At 42.7% G+C, this 13,652-nt stretch overlaps 1 long non-coding RNA gene across 1 annotated transcript in view; it reads left to right on the top strand.

The window, feature by feature from the left end:
* Window positions 1–2,575: 2,575 nt before the first annotated feature.
* Window positions 2,576–13,652, top strand: part of LOC144259126 (uncharacterized) — a 150,945-nt gene continuing 139,868 nt past the window's right edge. The window contains exons 1-2 of the long non-coding RNA XR_013344825.1: window positions 2,576–2,586; window positions 10,043–10,106. This is a non-coding gene — a long non-coding RNA (uncharacterized LOC144259126). The remainder of the gene's footprint in view (window positions 2,587–10,042; window positions 10,107–13,652) is intronic.

Raw genomic sequence — 13,652 nt, 5'->3', positions numbered from 1 at the left:
AGTGCTCACTTTCTTGAAAATTTGCCGACATACTGACGGCCTCAGGGGTTAGAAGCAAGCACCTTTCTTTGGGAACACCCTCTTTGCAGCATTGGGACAACCCCCAGCCCAGAGAAAAGCAGCAAAAAAGACCAACGGACACAGTCTCAGATTTTGAATCTGGGAGATTTGCATAAGAGGGAAGCTGCTATAAAAGTGAGGTGTCTTGCAGAGAACCCTAGGTTTCGTCTTGTCAACATTGGAACATGGATCCAGATCTGCAGAAGCCCGGCTCCACCCCTTGCCCATCTAACTCACTTGGCCAGTGAAGTGGTTACAGCTGGTAACTTGGCCAGTGAAGCTGGTAACAACAGCAAGATGGGGGGTGTGTGTGTGTGTGTGTAAGTGCATCAGTGTGCTATATCATATGCATATGATAGCGTTGGTTATTACATGTAGTGCTAATAAATGTGGTGTTTTGTCTTATTCCCCTTGAAAAGATCCTGTACAGTACTTTAAGTACAACACAGTAACATAAATTAAAATTACTGAAAATGGTGCCCCCCTCCAGCCACTGACTCGCTGCTCACCTCCTCAGCCCCCCACCCCCAGCTCACCTGCCCCCCAGCCACTGGCCTCTTCACCACCCCGCCCGCTTGCCGGCTGCGTGTGGAGCGCTTACCTGGGGAAGCTCCTGTTTGGTGCTCAGGATTGGGGTGGGAATGTGGGGGGGTGCAGGGGTGAGGGCAGGGGGCTGGGGAGGTGTGAGGGGGCTGGAGGTGCACGAGTCAGGGTGGGCAGAGGGCTGGGGGTGTGTGCTGGGGTTGTGGGGGTGCTCACAGCAGGGGCTGGAAGGGGTATGCCCCGATTCCAGCCCCTCCTCCAAGGCCACGCTCCCTTCTCTTCTCCTCCTCCTCCCCAGAGCAGCGAGCGTACTGAGGCTCCGCTCTTCCCCCTCCCTCCTTCCTTCCTGCCGGCAAGCAGGGGAGGGGAGGGAATGTGGCATGCTGGGGGAAGAGGCAGGGGAGGAGCCCCAGCTGCTGGCAGCATCAAGCTTCTGCCCCCACAGGAGACAGCAGGGGGATGGAGAAGGCCGGGCTGGGGCCACTTTGAACCTGTGGGCTCACCACCAGTGGCACCATGGTAAATCCGCTATTGCCGCCACTGCCTGCCCGCCCACCTGCTCGGCTCGCCATCCCCCCACCCCTCGCAGCTGGCCAGCTCACCTCCTCAACCCCCTCCTCCCTGCCGCCAACTCACCTGTCCCCCAGCCACTGGCGTCTTTACCACCGCGCCAGCCAGTCATTGGCTTGCCCCAGCCCACCACTTGCCTACACCCCCCGCGGGCCGCACAGTGAGCTCACAGGGGCCACGTGTTGTGCAGGCCTGGTCAAGATAATACTTAGTCCTGCCCTGAGTACAGGGGACTGGACTAGATGACCTCTCGAGGGCCCTTCCAGTCCTACGATTCTATGATATTTAGGAGCTATTAATTGGAATCTCATTGCACGGGAGAGTTACACAAAGAGAAACATAAGCAGTTCCAGCCAATTTTGAGTCTTAAATATTATGAGTATATTCTTGAAATATACAAATATACAAAACTGTCTTCATTAGTGAAGGTGTTCCAGCATGGGAGGAAATTAGAGTGACCCAATGCCAACTGAAGGACGCCCATTGCCTTCCATGAAAATGAGATCAGGCATTTGTCGAGTAAAATCTAGCATAGTTTGTTACATAACAGACGCAATTTTGCTAATTTCATCTCAGAAAAATATTAGGGATTTACAGGGAGCACAGTCCAAAAAGCTTTGAGTGGATTACAAGTACTCATGCTAACAAACTGATATAGGATATGTGTGCTCAAGCAAAATGAGAATGGATGTAGATGGGGGAAAATATTGGAATTATAGAACAATGTGAATTCTGCAGGAGTCTCAGTGTGTCCACTCTACAAATTAAGGTGTAAATGTAGCAGAGGTAGGCATCCCAGAACAAGCTTTAATCTAGCTAGCTTGTGCACCATGCACTTCAATAGCAGTGAAGACATGGCAGCACTGGCTTCAGCACAGGCTAGCCACCCCACTGCTGGCCCACTTGAGACCCTGAGTATGTACTTGGGTTGCTAGCTCACACTGGGGTCTGTGCCACCGCATCTTCTCTGCTTTTGTTACTTGTGCTAGGTAGATTAAAACTGTGATGGTATGCTTCCCTGCACTGCAGCTACACATTTAATTTGCAGTGTGACCATATCCTTAGGTGTCTAAGTCCCATTGAAAGGCAATGCTACTTCGGTCCAGATTGCCTAAATCCACTTTTGAAAATGGAACTTAGGTTTTAAAGCCTCTTAAGAGGCTTTGAAAATTTGACCCCAGATATCCACATATGTGGAATCAGTTTCCCTATGCATATTTTTGGCATACATGTAGTTCAATCTGGTTTTGGTGTGGAACTTTAGGACTTTTTTTTTTGTGGTGGTGATGTGCTGATCTCGCTCTCTTTTAAATTTTATTTTCAAAGTTATTTTTTTGAAGGATTCACTTATCTTTGCTCTTTTCTTTCTTGTATGTCAGATGGCATTCCTGAGCCCACGGCTGTAACGTTTTGGTAAGTTTAAAATGAATGAATTAATGACAATTATGCATTTGATTTTGTGTTTTTGTGTGCGATACATGGCATCCTTAATTAATTTTTGCTGCTTCTTCCTTCTTCCCAGATCTCTTGATAATGTTATTTTCAAGTTGGAAGTTGCTAATTCCTTTTTGAGATCAGCCATATGTTCTTTTTTCCTCTCATAATTACTTTCCTTTTCTAAATTGATATGGTATTGAATGTGCATTTGGGAAGGCGTTTGTGCTTGGATTTGGTAAGGAAACTTTATATATATGAACTCTGAAATATAATAGTCTACATTAGAGCTTGTTGAAAGCTCTTTTTTTTTTTTTAATGAAACAATTTTTTGTCAAACGCAGTTTCAGGTACGAACATGATTTTTGATTAAATTTGATGGGAAGAAGTTGAAACATTTCTCTTTAACAATGTCTAAATGTTTTGATTCATTCTTTTTCATTTCCGTGTTATACTAAAGTATTAGGTATAATATATGCACATTGCACACACATTACAGATATTTAATATAAAACTAAAAACAAAATGAATTAAAAGGGCAATATCAAAATGAATTTTTTTTTGAATTTTTGTTCAGAAGGAAAATTCAAATTTTGGTGTGTTTTGATTGGGAATGAAAAATATTTTTGAAATGTCAGAATTTCCAGTGACCCAGAAATTCCACTTCCTGACCAGGTCTAGTATACAATCCTGTCATCTTTGGCAGAGCTATCTTCAAACTGCACAGACCAAATAGGGTCAGATCATCAGGCAGGAGACCTCTAAGGAAAAACAAAAAGGCTGCAGAAAGTAGTGGTGAATATTCAGTTTGTGGAATTTTGTCTTCTTTTCAGAATTAAACCACTATTCTAGCTTGGTATCTACCAGTGTTTCAGCCGAGGCTATCTGAGGTGTCATCTTTTCGATCAGCACTGGATCAGGCTGCAGTTTACTCTAAAGAGATATAAGTCTACTGACCATTTCTAAGCATTACAGGTCCCATGGGACTCTCTGGCATCTCCCCTGGTGTCAGGGGTAGTTTCCAATATAGGTAATTAAATTTTGCCTACATAAACTTGCTTTCATACAACATGGTATTCTTCATTTACTCTCCTTAAGATGCTGTGTAGCTTTTTTGGTACTTCTGCACCCTTGTCTTCTGTTTTCTGCGGCCCACCCACTGGTGGCTGCATTTGGATTGTCGGTGAAGTTATATAACTTATATGCATAATTTTAATTAGAAAGAGTCTCTATCAAAACCCTGGATCTGCACAATCCTGAACTTTGAGGAATCAGTCTCTGAATCCAAGTCTGGCTTCGGCATCACCTCTGCTTCTAGTTCTGTAAAGCTGTTCTGAGACTTGTTCTAGGAATTGTATAAATAAGTGAGTTAGATCCTGCCCACCTGATGGTGTTACTCACTGTGGGGTAGGTTGCAACATTGTAATTTGCTCTGCCCTAGGAGCAGACCAGGGAATGAATTGTGACTCAGACACCATTCTTCTCCCCTGTCCATACCACTTGAGCAAAGAAGGGGAAGGGAGTTTGCCTGTCTTCGTGGAGCAGTTTATTTCCCCTGCATGTTAGGCCGGCTCCTTTAATTTAATAAGTAAGGAGGCAGAGACAGATACCTAGCCAAGGCACATCCCACTTTCTGGTCCTCTCCATCTTTCTCCTCCTACGTGCTCATAGTAGGGAATATTGTGTGCAAATCCAGCTGCAGAGGCTACTCAATCTGAGCATGGTATCAGAAGCCTGCTGAGGTGGGCAAGTGGTTGTGACTGGAATGCTGCTGTTATCCAGCAGTCAAGTGGTGTGTGGCTCCAAACTGAAAAATCCATTATTTGCTCAACTCTAGTCAGGAGCTGTTTGAGTAGATCCCTGTGACTGACGCAACAACAGATTTGTTGGGATCTTCTAGTCTACTTCAGCTAGAGGTAGAAATCAGAGTTCCAATGAGAGTGAAGAAAAAAGGATAGACTGGTAGAAACCCTAAACAGAATTGTAATTATTGGGGCTGCTCAATGCCAGAGTACACCAAACCTGTAAGGTTATGTCTACACTGCAGCTCGCAGGTGTGATTCCCAGAGTAGAACCATGGAATTAGGTGGGTTTGGACTTGAGTAGCTAGCCTGTCCTCACTGCTATTTTTAGCACACTGGCTTGAGCTGAACTACTGAAAATCTGTCTACCTGCTCTGGGAAATGCATCTCCTAGATGCAATTTGGACATACCATAAGGTACCAGTAACATGCCAGATGCACCATTACTTAAAAGCAAGCACTGTAGGTGCTTCAGCAGCTAGGCCTTGTAGGATTTAGTTCTGGTGTGTCCCATTAACCACTCAGACACATGGGCGAAGGGGTACGGTTGCCACGTTCCTAATTGCTGATAAACGGATGATCCTGAAGCCCCGCCTTGCTTTTCCTCCAGGGTCCAACCCTCTTTTCTGCCTCTTCCCCTGAGGCTCCGCCCCTGTCGCTCACTCCACTCCCCCCTTCCCTCTGTCGCTTGCTGGAACATCTCCACATCCCTCTTCCCCCCACCTGGGCTCCCTCTGCTCCGGGGCTGGAACAGGAGCTGCTGCAGCCTGACACGGAGCCTGCCTATAAGTGAGAGGCAGCCCCAGATGAGCAGAGGTGGCATGAGTTAATTACCCAGTGCCTAACCCCACCCCACGGTAACCGGACTTTTGCCAGGTCCCCTTTTCAATCACTTTCTGGTCAAAAACTGGGCACCTGGTAACACTATGAAGGGAAAGGGCATTTTAGTAGGCTGCAGGAAAGGGAAAGGTTGCAAACACCCTAGGTACAGAGGCTTAAGTAGTTCCAATTCAAAGTGAGCAATAGCAGTCCTTGTTTGGGCCCTGAGGCAGTCCATTTGAGAGTTTGGGTTGCCTACGCAGCTGTGCGCTTTGTGTATGGGTAAGGACGGCTCTGGCTCTGAATACAATTCCTGTGGGATTTCTCTCTGTATCTGGTTTCTCTGCAGCTCCTGGTTAACCATGTTGCTGCTTCCCAAAAGTACTCTATCGCTTCCTGATTCAAGGCATTTCTTCTTATCTGGCCGGGGGCTTCTGGGAGTTGTAGTCCTCTGCTTAGCAGGTTCCTCATGGAATGAAGCACTCAATCAAATCAACTATGTTGGGAGTGGGTTCTCACAAATGTCCTGGATCACCCTCCTTCCTTTCAGACTTGGAAGTTAAACATGTTGTCTTATGCATGGTACTGTGAGGATCATTGCTTCTTTGCACGGAACTAAAATATTTGCCTTTAAATTCACATTACAGCTGTTAAAAAATATCGACACATTGTCAACCGTATGGCATTTGTTCCCAGAGCCTATAAAACCTGCAAAAATCGCATTACCAAAGCAAAGCATCAGGCTAATCATTTGCACAGCCTACTTGGTACTTCTTTCTGAGGCATGATATTTAGCTTAGTACAAACATTTTGTTGTTAGTTGTCTGAACCGTTAATTTTATATCCATAGCACACTGTATGATGATTAAATCCAGATTGGCTAATCCTGCTCTTATTATATACGATGCATACACAGATGTAATTTTAAACAAAGCAAATACTGATTACATCTAATGAGTTAGAAAACATTAGTTGAATTAAATGATGGTGCATGGAAGATCAGGTTTGTTTAGCAAAAGATATTTGCTTGAGTCTTTAAAGTTCCAGTGAGTGGAAAATATTTCTCTTTACTAAATATGCTTGAATAAAGAGGTTGCATGCATATGGAGGGAAAGTATAACCCTATGAAAATAAAAATATGTAGCCAGTAGTGTTTTTTTTTTCCCCTCAAGGAGAATAGGTGAGATTTTCAAAGCTGCCTAGGGGATTTAAATACATGCACCCCATTAAAATTAATAGTAAATGTGTCTGAATTCCCTAGACTGCTCTTAAAATCTCAAACTATGTATTTACCAAGAGAGAGAAAATAACCAGTTGCATTTATGGTTTCAAAGGTACAAGTAATCAAACTGGGAAAGGAAAAGTTTGGCCATCGGAGAGAGAGGAAACAGCTACATTTTTGGTGGTTTCAGGCCAACTAGGGCTGATCAAAATGTTTTTGATGTAATAGTTTTCCTTCAGAAATGATGACTGGACAACATTGAAATGTTCTATGGGAACATATAGATTTCTTTGAAAATTGTGATGCAAAATTATCAAAATGATTGGTTTTAATAAAGACAATGTTTTGTTTTGATAAGGTCAAACATTTAGTTTCAGCTTTATTGCTTTAAATTGTAGACTCTTATACTACAGTGTATAATAAAATGTAACAAGTCAAAACATCTTGATTTTATGTTCTAAAATATCATTATAAATTATAAGTCAAAATGAAATATTTTCATTTTTTCCAAAATTAAATTTTGCATTTCCCATTCTGTAGGACTTGAATTTTCTTTTTGATTCAGAATGAAAAAAACATTACATTTCAGAAATTCCCCTGAAATGGGAATTTTGCATTTGAACTAGGTCTGAGGCCAACTTCTAGTGGCCAGATGTCTATATAAAAGTATAGCAATTGACTACTTTGTTGGCAGTCTCAGCAGAAACCCAAAGACTTCAATGCGAAATGGTAACGGTAATTTTAATGTAACTACAATACCAAAATGATATGTGGGGGCGGGGGAGTAAAACTAAAATCAGGCACCAAACAGAGTTAGTTTAGTACCATGAAAGCAATGGGTGTCTCTCCCTATTGCTTAAAAAGAATTAAATCTATTACAGAGTTCAAATATGCAGAGAATGTTCAATGTGCACAATATGGATGTGCAGAAACAAGTTGTTCCTATACATAATTTCTTAGAAAACATTTACATCTCTGGATGCTGCAAACAAAGCCTCATTCTCCATGGCTATACACCTTGCGTGGCCATTTACCCAAAAAACACTTATGCACTCCCAGTACGACTGCTCATGAGTAAAGTAATGCATGTGTGTAAGTGTTGCAGGAGCCAGGGCTTACATGTTATCATCCGTTTCATTCTTTACCCTGGTAAAAAATGCCTACACAAGGTGCAAGGCAGCAGAGAATCAGATCCACGTTATCCTCTCCTAAGTGGCTTTTTTGGTTGATGGTATGGAAAGTGATAGAACTTCAAGGGTCCGCATTAGAAAGAGTCAAAAATGATTTTGTTTTTCTGTGAAAATGTTGTATTTTTGATGGAAATTCAAAAACTGAATAATTTCAAGTGAAAACTAAAAAAATTACAACTGAAAACTTAAATACTTTATGTAAGCGGGGGAATAGTCCCGCTCTTGTGGGGAACTTTCCTGGCTTCTGCACTACCCCGGTAAAGTAGGCTAGTGAAAGGATCTGAATCCTCGCTCTCACTTCCTTTACGCAGTGGCCTCCCTGCCCTTGATGACTCCCCTTCCACTCTCTTGTCTGGTAGAGTCCTCGTAACCCCAACAAGGCTGGGCCCAGGATTCCTGGGGGGCTTGACCCCCAACCCTGCTGTGGTCACCTAGGACGGGCTAGGTGTCCCCACTCTGGGGTGCAGTCTCTGCACTGGGCACTTCTCTGACCCACTGACTATTACATACAAGTTAAAGCAAATGCAAGTTATTTAATCAACAATTAATTTTAAAAAGAATAAGGAAAAATGGGAAAGGTTAAAGGAAACGCATCAACCTACACTGTGGCAGGGAACATCACAAACAGTGTCTCTGGAATGTCAAGGCAGTTCAGTCTGTTCCTTGTAAGTCCCAGGCCGCCTTCACGGGCCCTGGCTGTGCTGTAGGGATGCTCTGGTTGGATACTTGCTCTGGTGGTGGCCACACGCTCTCAGGCTCTAAGTGGCAGGACCCTTCTTCCCAGTGTCACCCCCGCCTAGTCGGGGTTATGATCCAAGCCTGGACTGCAGAGCCCCTTGGCTGAGGCGTCTCCCTGTGCTGGGCCCGCTGCCCAGGGTCCCCCTCAGTCTCCCCAGCTGCTCACCGCACCCAGCTCCGGACTGCTCCAGCCCCAGCTGCACCATTCTGTCTCTGCACTGCTGCTCTGCCTCCAGCTCCCTGGGCTGCTACTCTGGCCTCTCTGCCTCTGGTTGCTGCAGCTCTGCTCCCAGCACAGGTCTGCTCTGCAGGCTGCTTCTATGACTCTGCTCCCAGCACTGACATGCTTCCTGGGCTGCTTTTCTGGCCCCTCTGACTCTGGTTGCTGCAGCTCTCCTCCCAGGACAAGTCTGCTCTCTCTGGGCTGTGCCTCTGGCTTTGAGGCTGCAGCTCTGCTCCCAGGACAGGGTCTGCTCTCTCTGGGCTGCTTTTCTGGTCCCTCTGGATCTGGCACAGCTCTGCTCCCCAACTCAGCTTGGGCCCCTGCTTTCTCCTTAGCTCGGGCCCACTCCGTCTGACCCAGGCAATTCCAGCTCACAGGGGGGACGGGACCTCCCTGGCCTCCTGACTCTCTGATTAGCCTGCCCACCCTGTCATTCAGGCTGACCTGGAGTATTGGCCTCTCCCCATTGTTCCTGGGGACTGTCAGTCTCAGGGTCCTGATTTCCCATAGACCCTTCCCCCTTTTTAATACTGGGAGCTAGCCAACCAAAACACCCCCACTGACTGTTAGTAAGGGGGCAACAGTCCCCTTACACTTAGATTTGAAACTTTTGCTGAAGTGCCTCATAGGAGTTGTAGTTTGGGGTCTCATTCTCCCATTCTCCTTTGTTGGCTGGGCTCACTTTCCTCCTGTGCTTAGCTGGCTGGTTCTTGCTCACGTGCTCAGGGTCTAACTGATCACCATATGAGGGTTTGAGAAGGAATTTTCTTCCAAGTCAGATTAGCAGTGACCATAGTGGGAAGGGAGTTCGCATTCTTCTGCAGTGTACGGGTTTGGGTCATGTGAAGGCATTATCTGGTTATATTTCATTTATATATTTCCTGCCATTGCAGAAGCCTCAGGCACAGGTGCACCCCAGTCCCTTCAAATCTCTGCCATAATCTAGTCTCCTGAGGGCTTTAAAACTTTGGTCTAATTTCAGTTGTTGGATTTAGTGTGCAGGTGGTGGGTGGTGTTGGTGGCTTGTGATATACAGGAAGTCAAACTGATTATCTGGTGGTCTCTTCTGGCCTTAAGCTCTGTGCCTGCATGATTACATCTCCCATGAGACACCACAGTCTCTCCTCTTGAAGAGAGGATGCAGTACATCATGGGAGTCCCTGGACGTAGTGCATTATGGGAGATGTAGTCCAGCCAGGAAGTGCAGCCCGTAGAGGATATTTGCGTGCCTCCTGCTGCTATGCTCAACTCCCATGAGGCACCATGGTGGCATTTCTGAAAACCAAAATATTTAGATTCTGGCCTTTGTTTTGTTGTGAAAAATCACACACTTCTAAAAAAATGGTTTTGGAAAAACCCAGTTTTCCATTGGAAAACATTGTGAATGGAAAGTTGTTTTTGATCAGTGCTAGTCAACATATGTTTTGTTTCCTTTACAAAGGACCCCAACCTTCAGAGCGGAAGTCAGTGGAAGTCATTAGAACTGCAATGTGAAGCCCACAAAGGTATGAAAAATTTGTTAAAAATATTTCATATTGTTCAAGATGATCAAATGCTGGAAATGTAGGGACATGCTTTCCAGTGAATAGGAAATGTCAAGTATTTTAAATAAGAACAAAGGCAATAAGTTTAAACACTTCTTTAAAATGTAACACAAATGTTTTATTCACTTGGAAACTCACTTGGATTAAAATCGAAATATTGTTATCTCTACCAGAGGGAGCCCATATTGTTCCATAAAGAACAAGAAAAAAAATGTGAATATATATGCTATAGTGTTTAAACAAAGTGTGTTCTCCTAGACCCTGACTTAGCAAAGGACTTAAGCTTGTGTCTGAACTGAATACCCCACTGATCTTGGAACTAAATAGGGCCCAATTCAACAAGTACTTCAGCACGTGAGTAATCTTATTAATTTCAGTGGGACTACTCACATTTATGTACTTTGCTGAGTAAAAGCCCAAGTTAGTATCAAGATCTACAGAACAAGATATGCATGTAAAAATATTAAAAACATCAGACTTACTGTATACTTTTAGTGCTAAAAAAGAGAAACAATTTTAACAACTTAATAACAATGTACTCTTCTCCATAAATAGGTAATTTTCTTTTTTTAAAAACAATAACCATATTTTGCATGTGATGTTCAGTGGGTTAGATCTGTGGGGATAGAATAAATGAAAATAAACCTCCAAGACGATGAAGTACAAAGCTTCAGTTTTTGATGTCAGTCTGTGTATAATAGCAATTGTGCTGTTTTCCCCTTAATGACTCTCAGTAGTGATTCAGAGCTGGAATAATTGAAAATAAGCCAGGCTAAAGGCAAACTAAAACATCTCCTGTTCTACCTGTCAGCGGTGGTTGCTAGTACTCAGTACTGCTCGGTGGTATGTTGACTTTTGGCATAAATACGTTTTAGAAAAAGCAGCTGTGCCCATCAATGGTGTGAACAGAAATGTAACAGAAGGGTTTAATTTTAATTAGTTTTCTCTTCCTGAAAAACATCTTATAACTACCATCACCACCAAAATAAAACCTACTAGAGATATCAAATTATTCACCCAGAATATGTGTCGGCTTAAATATTACAATTATTATCAATTAAATACTATTTTAAAAAACAGTTTTCCCCTTCATGTACATAGCCAGAACTAAAATCAAGGGCTGGTATTTTTCCTTGCAACAATCTGTAATTACATTAGCTCAGGTGCATAGTATAGACAGTTGGAAATTTCCATATGGAATGTTTTTTTCATCAGAGACTGCCTGATTCATCAAACTAAGTGTTTCGCAGAGATGGTTCAATTGTATCGAAACTGCAAGGGAACACAGACACAGTTCCAATTGAAATTTGCCTGATTTCTTGCCAGCTCACCTGCTCATCTATTTAATGTGTAGACAAACCCTTAGATTGTGAGATCTTCAGACAGGGATTGCCTTTCATTCTGTGTTTGAACAGCACCTAGCACAATGGGGCCCTGATCCATAATTAGGTCCCTTAAGTGCTACTACAATACACATAATAAAAGAGAGAAAATAAAAAATTGTAAGATCAAATCTTGGCAGGTAAATAAAGGTAACTTTGATACTATTTTTAAAATTTAAATGCCTTTACTTATCCTTCCAAATGTCTTGTTACAAAGTAGTCTATCCAGTAGACTTGGATATTAATGTAGGAGTCAGGAAGAATTGCACTGGTGTAAAGTACAGATGGCTGCTAGTAATGGGGAGTTTACACTTGTTCATCATGTCTTTGCCAACTATGTATGAATTTTGAATTTTATTTTTTAATAGAAAGGAGAATAAAGTGTAAAAACAGAAAATGCTTATTTTTATCAATAATCATTCACAGTGGAGCAAGGAAATGGTGCAGAGAGAAAACCCTCTCTGCTTTACATTTGCACAAGAATTAAGAATTTCAATGTCATGTTCGCTCTTGAATTTCATTTATGAGATGTCAGCCCTTCCAAAGCCTTGGCACATGACATAGTAGAAATATTATCATCATGATCACATGATAAAATTCACATTATAATAAGCAAAAAAAAAAAGCCAACAAGTTGTATTGCTATTTATTATTGCCTTATAATTATTTATATAGCACGAAAACTGGGTTGGATGCTTTTGTGATTGCAAACACCCATAAGAGAATAAGGTCCCTGCCTTCGACTACTGCAATCTAAATAAAACCGTAGTATATACATTATCTGCCAGTGGAATTCTGAGTTTTCTCTTGTGAATATCTTATTTCATAAGAATAATTGTAACTTGTTGCAGTTTGCCAATATAATTGTTTTCGTAATCTGACTTCTATCTGTCAGGACTAAGAAGCACAAGCAGTGATACTGGCAAGTTAATGCTTTTAATGGAATATAAGCTATTTGGACATGGTTGCTTTACCATGGCAACACATTGCCACTGAACTGTGATATTGACTGCTGTCAGTAACGTACTACTAGCCATTGTTCTTATAACCATATTGCTCTTCTTGTAACATGGGAGATGAAAGGGTGTGGCAGAAATTACCGTGATGGTGTTAAGTAAGATCTGCTGTGTCAGTGAAGAGTTGCGGGTGAATTTCTTAAGAGACCGGTAGACATCGTCTTCGGCTGGTGTAAATTGGCATAGCTATAGTGGAGCTAGGCTGATTTATCTCAGCTGAGTGTCTGGTCCATTGTTTCAAGTAGTCAGAAGTTTGCTTTTGAAGGACACAATGAATTTAAGCATCCCTAAATTACAGAGAATTAACAAATTGGACACACAGCTGAGCCAATATAGTCTGAAACTAGTGACACATTCAGCGCCTGCAGACATGTTCTTGAAGGTGTGCCCAGCCAGATAGTAAGTGATCTAAGACAGTGCTGTTGCCAAGCAATGTTATTGGCACTGAAGGAGAAAACTGCAGACTCCTTTTGCCAAAATAGGGTACAATGAGCTTCACGATACTGTCAGTTTTTCCAGCTATAGCGCAGCTGTGGAAACTGTTTCTATGCATAGAGGTTTGTTTAATGTTTTCTTCAATGTTGATTCAGAGGGGTTGGCACCTTACTAAGTTGTCTTTGACATGAACCCCAAAACCCAATTAAACCACTAAATTATGTCTGGTTCCCCAGTATGTAACTCTTATTTTTTCATCCAATTAAGTATGAGCCAAAAACAGAACTCTGGATTCTTCCATCCTTGGATAATGGGAAAATTCACACTTAAATTCTGATAAAATCTTTGCTATTGGTTCCAATGTCAACCAAAAATACAGATCTAGATACTACTGGACCTTGAGAAATCTGGATTCAAATAGCAGTTTTGCAGCTGTAATCTCTCCATCTTTTTTTATGCTGGGAAACCCCAAATCATTCAGCACTCATTTCAATTTGGACCCAGGTTCCCTCAGTGAATCCTTTAGTGACCTTATGATCAGTTTTAAAACTATAACAAAACCCCCAAAATGGAGAACGTGTGTCAGGTTTTCGCTTTCATTGTGGACAGTTTGCACAGCTCTGTTCATAGTGGTTAATTGCTTGCAAGAAAGGAGCAGCCAAAGAACACTTCTT

Source organism: Eretmochelys imbricata, chromosome 1 (assembly GCF_965152235.1).
Source record: "Eretmochelys imbricata isolate rEreImb1 chromosome 1, rEreImb1.hap1, whole genome shotgun sequence".
Classification (NCBI taxonomy): domain Eukaryota; kingdom Metazoa; phylum Chordata; order Testudines; family Cheloniidae; genus Eretmochelys; species Eretmochelys imbricata.
This window is presented reverse-complemented; position numbering and strand designations above follow the sequence as displayed.